The sequence below is a fragment of the Talpa europaea genome, assembly GCF_964194135.1.
Source record: "Talpa europaea genome assembly, chromosome: 11".
NCBI lineage: Eukaryota > Metazoa > Chordata > Mammalia > Eulipotyphla > Talpidae > Talpa > Talpa europaea.
The window spans coordinates 33,986,288-33,998,323 of NC_140078.1; the positions used below are offsets into that span (position 1 = coordinate 33,986,288).

Here is a 12,036-nt window from a genome sequence, read left to right on the forward strand (position 1 = left end):
TCTCAAAAACGTTTATGTACCCTTAACTACTCAAGGCCAGTCTACATTCAAATTTAACTTTAAAAATAAAAAACTTCAAACCCACAAAATTTACTTTTATATTGTTCACATTTGTCGTACAGAAACCAAAATTTGCAGCCTCGGGAGCATCAGGTGTTAGAAGGGAGGCACCTACTGGCAGTATGTTGCATTGCAACCTAGCACAATCAGACTCTGGAAACTAGCTAGAGGACAGGTTCTAACAATCATCATTAGGGTGTCAGAGTCTTCACAGTGCTAGAAAAATCCCATGCCAGAAATGAGGAAAAACCAGGAGGAGAAACCAAGTCAAAAAATCCATCAGCACCAGATTGCAATCTCCAATATCATATCCCTCATACCTAGTACATTGCCTGGCACCAAGGTGATATATAACAAATGTTGTCTACCTGAATAAGTAAATCATTAATTGATTAATTAATTCTGAAAATTCCAGAACTGTACCATTGAACAGTTTATCCTCTTCTTTAACTTTTTTTTCCAGTTGAACACATCTCTTACATTGTGAAGTCAATGTAGAAATGGACTATATCCTTTCAGACAACTTAGCAGACACAAAGTATTCAATAATCAAGAGAGGTTAGGATTTTATGAAATCATCAAGAAAAAGAGGACATCAAAATGTTTGAGCCTCTGGTAAAACATGAAAAAATATTCCTATTTTTTTTCCTTTGGCCCAAGGTGGTAAGAATGAAAAATGGCTTGCCTGATTGGGAAATTGGTCAGACTCTTTATCCTTCATTTATCCATTCAGCTCATAGTACTGATTGGGCCGCTTAGAAGCCAGGTGGCAAAGAAGATGAGCTGGAAGCTGCTTATCGAGTCTTGCACACAAAAGAACATTGTGCACCCAAAGTCAATCCCCAACCTGGAAATCATCCTAGGAAGAGAAAATGCTCAACAAAGAACTGGGCTTTGGAGGGCAGACTGTGGTTTGGGGACCTTTTCTGGGGATCTAGGGATCCAGGTGCTGAGAGATTTGCACTATTAGATGCAAATCTTGACTTTGAACACATTGAAGTATAGACAGTGATGCAATCCCTGAGGATGTGAAGGGTCCTAATTATTAGGGAGTTTTTCATGGGATCCAAGTGGCCTGATCAACAGGTCTGAGTCATGGCTGTATTATCAATGTGGTGACCCCAGGTTACTTACAGTTCGCTGCCCTGAAGGGAAGGGAGGGAAGGGACTCAAGGTGTGGCCTAATATCAGAGAGAGGAGGAGGATAGAGTAAACAATAAAATTTATTGCAAGAGCCACAACAGCTTTCCCTCACTTCAAAAAAAAAAATTCAAAGGAAAGCCCCCATATTTGATGAACTTTCACCATATTCCCATCTTTGCCTACATTCTAGGAAGACAGAGTTGGTTAAGCTGGGCATAGACTCATCAAGAAGGAGGGTTTTGTGCAAGATTGAAGGGAAGAGCTGGACAAATTCATCTGGAGAGCAGAAAAGCAATGGATTGAAATTGGAAGAGTGAGAGAAGCCAGGGAGGCCTGCATGGCACGGGTGGAATCAGATAGTCTTCAGGATTCCAGCTCCCTGCTGTGGAAAGGTAAACCCCACAGCCAGGGAGAAAATATTCACACCACATATGTAGGGGCGGGGGGGGGGGGGGGGGGGGGAGGGGGAGACTTGCATTCAAAATATATAAAGAACATTTACAACTCACTAATAGGAAGGCAAACAACTCAATGAAAAAAATAGGCACCAGACACAGATATTTCACAAAGGATTACAAGTGTCTGACAAATACCTGAAGAGATGCCCAGAATCATCAGTCATCAGGGAAATGCCAAATAAGAACACAGCAGGAGACCACGTAATAGCTGCCAGAATGGTGAAGACTAAAAAGACTAGAACAACTAGAATTGTCCTATCTTTCCGGCAAGAATTAAAAATAGAATAACACTTGGGGGAATTCCTGGGGCTTATTTTAAAGGTAAATATGTTGTGGGGAGAAGGATGTCCTGAAGGAACTCCACATATAGGTTTTACGGCCCCTCCATCCCCCCCAGACAAGAGATCCAAGACACCAAGGACTACAAATCCCATAATGCCATCACCATTGAAGGGAGGATTGCTGGGAACTGAGGGTGGAGTTAAACAGCCAGGCTTGGTATATAACCAGACATGTGGGCCATGGGGGAGCTGTCGGTTTTTTGCCAGCCTTCAGCATGCTATTTGGGTTCCAGCTCTCTTGAAGTGGCAGAGGAGGGAAGAAAGGGAGGAAGGTCAAAGAATTAGATGCTGGAGGGAGAACAAAGATATCAGGGTCTAAAGAGATCATAGGGACTGGAAGATTTGAGGCTGGAGCTACTGAGAAATTCTTTTTTTTTTTTTTCAGTTTTATTGAGATATATAAGTTAAGGTATACAGCATAACTTGACAAACCTATATTAAGAAAGGATCGCCTCAGTAAGTTCAGTTAGTGTCCATGACCTCATACAATTACACAAAATTTTTTTCCCTTGTGATGAGAAATTTTAGGATCTACTAGCAACTTTCAAATATATGGTAAAGCAAGGTTTTGTTTTGTTTTTTTTTTTTGTTTTTTTTTTTGTTTTTTTTTTTTAAGAACAACAAAGACCTTTGTTACAGGAGCTAAGAGAGGAGGGAGGAGGACTTATTTGCCTTTCCGGGCTTTGATTTTCCTCAGATAGAACTCTAGCTCCTTGCCCTGCAGCACACAGCCATCTGCTCGGCCACACTGGCCTGGTCTTGAAGCGATGCATGCAAGAAGCTTGCCCTGCTGGAACTGCTCCTCCAAAAGACTGCTAGTTTTGGCATTCTTTTTCCTTTCATCGTATTTCTTCTGAATTTTCTTGGATCGCTTTTTGTTCAGGATCTCTTCCTCTTCAGGGCCAGCTTGGCTCCCTTCTTGCGGCCCAGGAGCAGTGCATAGTGGGACTCACACCGCTGCCGGTATGGTGTGCTGTCAATAAGCACCATGCAGTTCTTCACCAGGGTCTTGGTGCCGACCAGCAAGTTGTTGGACGCATTGTAGACAACATCAATAATCCTTGTTTTGCGAGTACAACACTCAGAGCCCCAAGAGAAGTTCCCCACATCCAGCCCCAAGGCTCGGTACTTCTTGTTGCCTCCCCGAACTCGAACTGCGTGTATGCGCCGAACGCCAATCTTAGTGTTGGCAGCTGGGCGTCCCAACTCATACTTTCGCTTCTTGAGGTAGAGCTTTCTCTTGCCCCCGGTCTTGCGGCGTTTGTGCCAGTTGTCCCGAGAGATGCCCATCGCTCGGCGCTGGCCGGAAAGAGACGATAAAGCAGTTTTGACATAATCATATTATATATTTCATCCCACCTTCTAACTGGAAGTTTGTACCTTTTGACCACCTCACCCACTGTCCCCTCCCCCCACCAGCTCTTGGGAATATATCCGTGGAAGACAATTTGGCTAAATCCATCAAAATACACATACCCTACACTTCCACCCCCATGTACTTATTTTACAGATAAACTTGCATAGATGTGATCCCACATATGTACCTGATTATTCATTGTCTTGCTGTTCTTAACATAGATTTGATCAGAAACAACACAGATGTCCCTCAACAGGGTCATTTAATAAATGGTAATATTTGTGAAGTTATTTATATTGAATAGTTCTTGTACTTTATTATTTAACTTTTTTTTAAGTATGGCACATGCAACAGTGAATACTATTTAGCTACTAAAACTAATGAGCTGCTTTCTGTGTACAGATATTGAAAGCCTTCCAAGATATATTTTCAGGTGGAAAAAGCAAGATGCTCAGCAGATGTACAGTATGAAGCCATTTGTGTTAGTGTCCATCACCTCATGTGATTACACACAAAAATATTTTTCCTTGTGATTAGAAATTTTCAGATTTACTCCTAAAAGTAATTAGGATTGCAAAGGGGTGTGTTTACGTAGGGTACAAAAGAATATAGTGGTTCATATGTACCCCCCAAAAGTCTTTGCAAATGTTCTCTACCCTCTTAGAATTATGAATGGGGGCCTACAAATGAAACTGACAAAAGACAGATTAGCAAGAGGAAAGACAGTTTATAAGCACACGCCACAGAGAGCCACGGAGAAGCCTGCAGGAGTGCTCAGTGAGTAGTTTAGGGTCATTAGAATTTGGACCTGATATCCATCCATACCTAATTCAGTAGGGGAAAGGAGAAAAAAAGACTTTTACAGAAAGAATAAATAGTTTTCTTTAGAAAAAGCAAATGGAAAAAGCAAATGGAGAACAATCGGAGATAAGAAAGATGGTCATAATGTTTATGTATGCGGGGACTAGTGCGCACTCCACCTTCTTTAAGGCCCCAAAACTCCCCCAGAGAGGGGATTTATGGTAGCGTTTCTCTTGGTTACTCTCAGAAGTAGAAGCTGCCTCAAAAAGGAAATTTATGGCGTCCTTATAACGTCTCAGAAGATTATGCTTTTAGTCATGTTACAGAATGCAGCTCTGTTGGTGTCACTCTCCCTACCCTTACTTACATGCAACCACCTTGACTACAACCCCCAGCATGCCATGCTGAATGAGGGCAGCTGGGAAGGAGTGGAGTGGGTATATAATTTGAGGTGGAATACAGGTGGAAGCGGAAGATAGTTGGAAGAAAGACATGTGGGTGAGAGACAAAAGAGGCTGCTCCTAGGTATTTAGCATTTTGGCAGTAACAGTGGCAGCCATTGTCGTGCCATTGTGGTGGGTTACGTCATACATTTTGAATTTTGATCTCCTATCCCTGATCTCTAGTACCTGCCTAACCCTTTCTCGTGGCTCCCTGGCAGAATACGCCTTAAACGTATAGCAAACTTTCAGGTCTCAATCACCTGCTTTGGGCCTGGCCTCTTTGACTAAGCATTTGCCCATGAGGGGGTCAGTAGTTTTCAGAATTTGATTTAGAGTCTGTTATTTGAAATCCTTCCTTCTCCGCTCTCTTTATGCACACCAATTAAATATCTTTCACACAAAGAGTACACTTTATTTGTCCTTGTGTACCTGGATGGCTGGGCCCATTTAGAATGTGCCCCTTAACAATTGTGGTCCCTCTGTGCCCCTGGGCCGTGTGGTTACAGTTGGATAAGAGAAACTCCAAGGTGACTGCTTTCCATAACTCTTGAAGCTCAAACAGCTTCAGCTTAGAATAATCCCTTTACCAACTCTGAGGTTCTGAGTGGGAACTCCACACAGATACACAAGAAACTGATAATCATTGTTATGCATTTTTATTGCAGTGGATGAACTTCAATGAGAACTGTGAGGTTGGAGGAAGAATTTTTTTGATCCACTTTTTTATCTTTATTTTTTTAATTTTAGAAAGATCTAAGTATTTAAGGAATAATCCCCTTCCTCTTCTTAAGAAAAGATGAATTTTTGGCCTCCCTGGTGGCACAAGGGGTTAAGCACCGCACTATGAAGCAATCCACAGCCTCTGCAGCATGAGTTCCATCCCCAGCAAGGTTGCTTACCCACATGGCACAGCAGACCTCTCCTGACTCACCCGCTGCTCCCCTCAGCAGTGTATTTCATCAGTCTGCCTGTTCTGCTCCCCACTCTGTCTCTGGTGAATCCTCTCATCCCCTGAACCTCTGGCCTGTACCCCAGTTCTTGTATGCATAAATAAATAAATCTTTAAAAAACAAAAAAAGATTTTATCATCATTTGCTGTAATTCCTATCTTGAAAGGTTGTAAGAGTCAGGTGACCCTTTCCACTGCCCAAGGAGGAACACTTACAGCAATGAGTCATCTGAAAGTCCCAGGACCCTCTCATGTTCCAGGAACACCAAGGCAGCTGCAGAGGGTAGGGGTGAGCTAGGGGTGAAGCCAAGACCCAGTGGACAATGGAAACTTGACCCCATCAAGCAGATGTCAGATTATTATTTGGCTTTTGTTTTTTTTTTATTTTTTTTTTTTTGCATGTGGTGGAGAATAAAAGGACTGGTGAAGCTCTGACAGACAAATGCTTACATTTTGTCCTAAAATTCCAACCTATCGTGACTTTAAAAATCTAAATGCTTTCTAGCCTAGAGGGGGAGACATTTCTGATCTAAAGGTTCCAAAATAGGATTTCAAGGGCAATTGAAGGTTTTTCAGATAGAGTTGATGACCACGACTTTAAGGCCCTCAATTCAAATTATATAAACCAGAGAGAGAAGGAACCAAGGTTCTGATGCAGAGGATACATCTCATTTCAGGAACACACCAAGCACATTCCCAGCTGAGGGCATCTAAATTAGCCATTCCCCCTACCTAAGTTCCTCATCTCTAAATGTGATGCTGGCTCCTGCTTCTCATCCTGATCTCCAGTTAACTGTTACCTCCTTAGAGCGGTTATCATCCAAAATATAGTGTCCAGGGGCCTCCCTGGTGGTGCAGGCGGTTGAGCGCAGCACTGTGAAGATGTCCACAGCCTCTGCAGTGCCAGTTGGATCCCTGCCAGCTGCAGAGCAATCCACATGGTGCTGCAGACCTCTCCTGTCTCGCCCGCTGCTCCCCTCAGCAGTGTATTTCAGTTAGTCTGCCTGTTCTGTTGCCCACTCTGGTGAATCTTCTCACCCTCCCGCACATCTGGCCTGTACCCCGGTTCTTGTATAAATAAATAAATCTTAAAAAAATATATATAGTGTCCACCTGAGCAGTTTCTAACACTGTTGTGTTACATGATTCACTTCATTCACCTGTTTTCATTGATTCTCTTCAAAAGCCCTTACCACCATCAAATTCTTTATTTGTTTGTCATCGTCTAACCCAACTAGAATGTCCTCAAATGATAAAGCCATAACTAGTTTCTTCTCCCATGTCTCTGTGTTTAGAATAGTTGCCTGGTACATAGTGAGCACTCACTATTTGTTCACTTAATGAACAAATAAGTAAAAGTTAAACTTGCATTTCTGAAAAATATCCAAGGAGAGATGACAAATAAAAGATTGTCAAATAGTCAAAAGTGGCAAAGATGCAGGCTGGGGTATATGCTTGGGGATTGCAAAAGCAAATTCAGTTTTTTTGTTATTGTTGTTAAAGATTTATTTATTTATGCATATAAGAACTGGGGTGCAGGCCAGAGGTGGGGGGTGAGAGGATTCACCAGAGACAGAGTAGGGAACAGAACAGGCAGATTGACTGAAATACACTGCTGAGGGGAGCCAGGAGAGGTCTGCTGTGCCATGTGGGTCAGCTCCCTGGCTGGGGATCAAACTTGTGCTGCAGTGGCTATGGATAGCTTCATAGGTTGCATCTTAACCCCTGTGCCACCCGGGAGGCCCCCCAAATTCAGTTTTTAAATCCACAGAATTGGTGAATTCACCTAAGGAGGTATTTAAAGAAGAAAGAGTGATCCTTCCAGGAATCTAAAATTTAGATGTTGAGTAGAGAAAAGGAATAAGCAAAGAAGAGCAAGAAGAAAAAACCAGCAGGGTAGAAGGAAAACCAGGAGAAGGTGTCCTGGAGGCTAAGAGACGAGTGTTTAAGAACAAGGGAACAACCACCTGTGTGGCTGCCAACGTGGAACTGCGGAGAATTGGCAAAAACAGATGCAGTGCAGTGGCGGGCAGGAGCCTGCCAGGAATGAGTGCTAGGATGAAGGGAAAGGGAGCGAGTACAAGCACTGTCAATGGCTCTACCCAAAAGTTTGGTTGAGACCAGCAGATAGCCTGGTATAGGCAGATATGCAGCAAGGGAAGCTTCTTCTTTTTCTACTTAACTTTTTTTTTTTTTTAAAGATTTATTATTTATTTATTTATTTATTTATACAAGCACTGGGTACAGCCAGAAGCGCGGGAGGGTTAGAGAATTCACCAGAGCCAGAGCGGGGAGCAGAGCAGGCAGAAGGACCGAAGTACACTGCTGAGGGGAGCAGCGGGCACAGCAGAGAGGTATGTGCGCCATGTGGGACCCTCCTCCAGTGGCTGGGGAGCAGCTGGGGATCGAACTGGCGCTGCAGAGGCTGCAGGCAGCTTCGCAACCCAGCGCTCAATCGCTGCACCACCAGGGAGGCCCTTTTTCTACTTAACTTTTACTTTGTAAAAACTCAAACCTGCAAGAAAGTTGAAAGAAGATTACAATGCATACATCTTCACCCTTTGCATTAATTGATCATTTATTAATATTTTGCCACATGTGCTTCACACACACATACACACACATATATATTCATTTTGGGATAAATCATTGGAAATAAAGTTACAAATACTACTAACTACTTCAGCATATGACCTAAAAACAAGGTCATTCGCCTACATGACCTCAATGCCATATCCCACCCGAAGAAATTTAACACTAAATCAATAACATCATCTAATAAACAGACCATATTCATACTCTCCCAACAGCCCAGAAATGTCCTTTAAAGTCATTTTCTTTTTTCCTCGTCCAGGATCCTGTTGAGGTTTACGCATTCCATTTGGTTGACACGTCTTTGCAGTCTCTTTTAATCTGAAACAGTCCCTAGTCTTCCTTCTCTTTGTTTTTTTTCTTTCATGGCACTGCCATGCTCGAAGTTTGGGTTAATTGTCACGAAGCATGTCCCACATCCTGGATTTTTCTGATTGTTTCCTCATGATTGGATTCAGGTTAAACATTTTTGGCAAGAATATCACAAAAATGATGTGAACTTCTCAAGGGTGAGGTTTTTTTTTTTTTAAGATGTAAAATATTCAGTCCACTTAATGACAAATGTAAATGATGCAGTAGACTGGGGATGCATTATAGCAAAGGAAATTGGAAAAAATGAATGAAGAATGGAGTCTTTGAACTGGCAGGGGGAGGGAAAGTGGAATAGGATGAAAGAATTTACCCTAACAGGCAGGAGACTTGTCTCCTTGGTTGTAGCAAACATGAAGGGGAATGTATAGCTGGTGTAAATGAAGAAACACAGTCTGACACAAGAGGATGAATGTGTTTGGATCTGGTAGCTTCTACTTTGTAGGTGACACAGGCAAATTCACCAGATGAAACCAGAAGTAAGCGTAGGAGAAGGGAGGAAGGAATTTTGTGGGTAGCTTGGCGTGCTGCTTCTTTTCCTTGACGATATATCTTGAACAAGTTTCTGCTTCATTTAAAATGTCAAAGATTTCATTCTTAATGATTGTATAATACTCCACTGAATACCTATACCATAATTTCCTTAACTACACTCCCCATTATCAGACACATAAAAATTTATATTTTTTCATTATTTTAAAAAACTGCAAAAAATAAATCCCTGTATATAAACATTAATCCTTCAAGAGAGTCCTTATATAAGATACAGTCAAAATAGAAATATCTTTTTCTTTTAAATATATATTTTATCAAAGTACAATATGCACCCAGATTTTAAAAATCAAATGAAGAATAACAAAAGAACAATAAATATTCAAACAAAGTCTCTAGAATAAAAGACAGAAACTATGCCAGACTGACTGCAAACATAGCCACAGTTCCTCCTATCAAGAGGCAGACTTAATTTTACCACCACTAGAACTTGAGATGGTTTTGTTTCACGCCTTGACCAACAAAATGAAGCAGAAGTAACAATGTGTGATTCTCATCCTAAGTTGAAGGGCTAGTGTTTCTGCCATTTCTCAGAACCCTGCCCAGATATGCTGTGAAAGCCCAGGCTGTCTTGCTACAGGATGAGAGACCACATGGAGGAGAGCCAAGTCATACCAGCTGGGGTCATAAAAGATCAACCTGCCACAAGTATCCAGCACCTGCCTGTAAATATGTAAATGACCCCAATAAAAGTCAGCAGAACCCAATTCAAATCAGCAGAACCAACCAGTCCACTGGTAGACTTGTGACAAAAAATAAACATTCTCTTTATATGTCATAGAGATTTGAAGTTATTTACAAGGCACCATCATTGTGCTAATAGATAGCTGATATATAAACCAAAACTTAAAAAAACAGGGAAAGAAACTTCTGGCTCCTGGTTTAGCACATAAGGAGCTTGGAAGTATCACTCCATCCTAACAACAATTAAAAAGCTGAAAAAAACCCAAGACATTCTGTAGGGGGTAAGGAGGGAGTTGGATCAAAACAGAGGTGGGGGTCCTCCCTGGTGGTGCAAGGGGTTAAGATGCAACCTGTGAAGCTATCCACAGCCACTGCAACACAAGTTCGATCCCAGGCCAGGGAGCTACCCACATAGCGCAGCAGACCTCTCCTGTCTCACCACTGCTCCCCTCAGCAGTGTATTTCGGTCCTTCTGCCTGTTCTGCTTCCCACTCTGTCTCTGGTGAATCCTCTCACCCCCACCCCCCACACCCTAGGTCTTGTATGCATAAATAAATAAATCTTTAAAAAAAAAATGGGGGTGGGAAGAGCACAAGGGACTATGGTGATGGTACACAGGTGATTTGGTGGTGGGAATTCCATGGGGACTATACCTGAGATGATAAAGCATACATTATATGAAAATGAAGAATGATGTAAAAAAATACATAAAATAATAAATTAAAAAATTAAAAAGCTGAACAAACAGGAAGTCTACGACTCTTCTTGGGTACGTCAGAGAAGTGAGGTCATCAGGCAACCACTGCCTCCTTCCCCTCCTCACAACTGGAGAAACGAGCAGAAACCTCCGTGGGAACCAGCACTGGGAAGGAAAACTTGAACTTTAACTGAAAAATTTTTGGAGACTCGGTGTGGACAAGTCTGAACATTGAAAATAGGGATTAGGGGAGGGACAGTCTTGGGGGTAGTGACATATTCACCTTTTTCTGAGTTTTACTCCAGGAACTCTACCAGGTTTCAACAATAGAGATCAGAGAAAAATTATATCATACTGCCAGTAGAAAGACAAGAAAAATAACCATTTTGAAGTACACCAGAGTGCTCTGTTCTGCTTCACAAGGCCTGTCATCAATAGAAACTGTGTTAACCAGAGCCTAAACTATTGGTGTTTTATTATGGCCCAACAGACAGGGGAGGGGAAATATCCAGCTCCAGTCCCCTCTAACCATATTGTCTCACTTAAGTGCAGGAGAGATAGAAAAACGACCACTAACATCACACAGTGATGACCTTAAAGCTTTCCTCTAAGATCAAGTACAACGCCAGGATGGCACCTCTTTACTCCTTCCCTACATCACAATGGAGGTTCTAGCAAATGCAATAAGAAAAGGAAATAGGGCCTCCTTGGTGGCCTAAGGGTTAAGTCTCAGTGCTATCACTGCTAGTTAGATCCCCTGCCACGTGGTGCAGCAGACCTCTCCGGTCTGGCCAGCTCCTCCCCTCAGCAGTCAATCTGCCTGTTCTGCTCTCCACTCGGTCTCTGGAGAACCCTCTCACCACCACCCCACTTCTGGCCTGTACCCCAATTATTTTATGCAAAAACAAATAAAAACTAAAAGGAAATAAAAGGTATGCATAATTGGAAGGAAGAAATTAACTGTCTTCATTGCAGATGATATGTCAATGTAAAAAACTAAAAAGTCAACAAAAAAGAATGCTGAAATGAATAGGTGTTTATGGAAGGTTACAGGACCCAAAGTTAATACATTAAAGTAAATCACTTTTTTATAAACTCACTTCCAAAACCCATGAACAGGGCCTTCCTGGTGGCGCGGCGGTTGAGCGCTGGGTTGCGAAGCTGCCCGTTGCATCTGTGGTGCCGGTTCGATCCCCGGCTGCTCCCCGGCCACCGGAGGAGGGTCCCACATGGCGCGCAGACCCCTCCTGCCGCCCGCTGCTCCCCTCAGCAGTGTACTTCGGTCCTTCTGCCTGCTCTGCTCCCCTCTCTGGCTCTGGTGAATTCTCTCACCCTCCCGCGCTTCTGACTGTACCCAGTGCTTGTATAAATAAATAAATAAAATAATAAATAAATGAATAAATCTTTAAAAAAAAAAAAAAAAAAACCCATGAACAAGTAGAATTTGAAATTATTGAACTGCTGGGGCAGACCCTCCTTCAACGTGAGCCCACTCTGCAGGTCTGTGTTTCCAAATTCCCCATCTCCAGCTGAACCACATGCAAATTACTTACCCAACAAAGGACTAATATTTAGAATATATAACGATTG

The 12,036-nt window shown here is 42.4% G+C and overlaps 1 pseudogene across 1 annotated transcript; it reads right to left on the reverse strand.

The window, feature by feature from the left end:
- Positions 1–1,959: 1,959 nt before the first annotated feature.
- LOC311179816 (small ribosomal subunit protein eS8-like) lies at positions 1,960–3,292 on the reverse strand (annotated as a pseudogene). The gene has a single exon. The product of its transcript is annotated as a small ribosomal subunit protein eS8-like (transcript).
- Positions 3,293–12,036: the final 8,744 nt, after the last annotated feature.